The sequence below is a fragment of the Oncorhynchus clarkii genome, chromosome 4 (genome assembly GCF_045791955.1).
Source record: "Oncorhynchus clarkii lewisi isolate Uvic-CL-2024 chromosome 4, UVic_Ocla_1.0, whole genome shotgun sequence".
Lineage (NCBI taxonomy): Eukaryota > Metazoa > Chordata > Actinopteri > Salmoniformes > Salmonidae > Oncorhynchus > Oncorhynchus clarkii.
The window spans coordinates 60,188,837-60,190,505 of record NC_092150.1 but is presented as its reverse complement, the minus strand read 5'-3'; the positions used below and the strand labels follow the sequence as shown (position 1 = coordinate 60,190,505).

Genomic DNA, 1,669 nt, shown 5'->3' with positions numbered 1-1,669 from the left:
AATAAATCAATGGCAATTTTTTCACTGGAGAGTAATAGAAAATATATAAGCTTTCGGTTTTTGTAAAAGGGTAACTCATTTATACATGATGCTACTGTACGGCTACCCAGGAAATACAGAGCCAGTAGAAGTTCTCATCGTAAAAAAGTGCAACACGCTTATTAAAGAGGAACATATTCCTTCCTACACAGATATTATCAACTTGATATTTGCCCTTTCCATTTTATTTTTTTTTGGTTACACTTTACATAACATTGTCATTATTACACTGTAATGTGTAAGTAGCCTACAGTGTTAACAAGTATATATAATACTTTTTTCTATTTACAGTGGAGAGAATAATGGTGAACTTAGAAATGTAGCCACGGAGCAACAAAAAAACCACAGTAGAACTCTATGTCCTATGTATGATTGTAATCGATTTCTTTTGTTAGATGATGACTTCATAACAGGCAGAATTTAGTATTGGCCTTGTATCTACAGGGCTTTGTCCCAAATGGCAGCTTATTCCCGAGTACATAGTGCACTACCTTTGAACAGCCTGGTCAAAAGTAGTGCACTATGTAGAGAATGTGGTTCCATTTGGGACGTATGCTGCTTTCTACAGTTTCGCATCCTCCACAGGCTCATGCAATTAGAGAATGTCAAACTGGGGATTTCTGGAAAACATCCTGAGTGGGGTGAACAAATACTCCACAGTCATCGGGTGCATCTGGCTCTACATCGTCTTCATCTTCCGCATCCTTGTGTACGTGGCGGCTGCTGAGCACGTCTGGAAGGACGAGAACAAGGACTTTGTCCGCAACATCCAGCACCCTGGCTGTGAGAACATGTGCTTCGACCATTTCTTCCCCATCTCAGCATGTGGGCCCTCCAGCTCATCATGGTGCCCAATCGCTCCCTGTTGGTGGCTCTACACGTGGCCTACCGCGAGAACAGGGAGAGGGAGGAGGCATGGGAAGAAGCTCTATGAGGACAAAGGCAGGACTGACCGAGGCCTGCTCTTAACCTATATCATCAGCCTCGTCTTCAAGACTACCTTCGAGGTGGGCTCCCTTCCTGGCCTTCTACTTCCTCTACAGTGGCTTTGACTGCTTCGCTGCAGCCTGGACTCTTGCCCAAACACCGTCGACTGCTACACCGCCAAAGCCACTGAGGTCTTTCTTTACATCATGAACTGTACATCCATATTGTGCATTATGCTGAATGTCTCAGATGTGTACATTCCATCAAAACAGTGCTGGAAGTGTTTCAGCAAGCACTACATCCCTATTGAAGAGAGGGTTAGTCGGCATTGTCACCATCAGCAACAGTACCTCAGCCCACACTGGGCTCACAAGATCCAGCAACAAAGGACAACCAAACCCATCCCCTCTTGAAAGACCCACTAAGCAGAAATTGCAACTCCATTTCCTGGTTGCTAAAACTCTAATAGTTTGCCTAATTTCAGTTTGTGACAAAACAAGCGAGTATAGTGTAGAGAATTACTGTACCATCTAAACCACTATATTTTACATAACCAAAGATAATGTATTTTCAGCTGTTTGAAGCTGGTGCACAAAACCAAAAGTAAAATATCATAGAAATAGCACTTGTTAGACATTTAAAAGTTACATACGGCAGCTTTTTAAATTACATTCTAATTTATTAAGTGTGAATTCATTGAACT

At 42.2% G+C, this 1,669-nt stretch overlaps 1 pseudogene; it reads left to right on the top strand.

Annotated features, from left to right (window-relative positions):
* Positions 1–641: 641 nt before the first annotated feature.
* LOC139408018 (gap junction beta-7 protein-like) lies at positions 642–1,379 on the top strand (annotated as a pseudogene).
* The last annotated feature ends 290 nt before the right edge of the window (positions 1,380–1,669 follow it).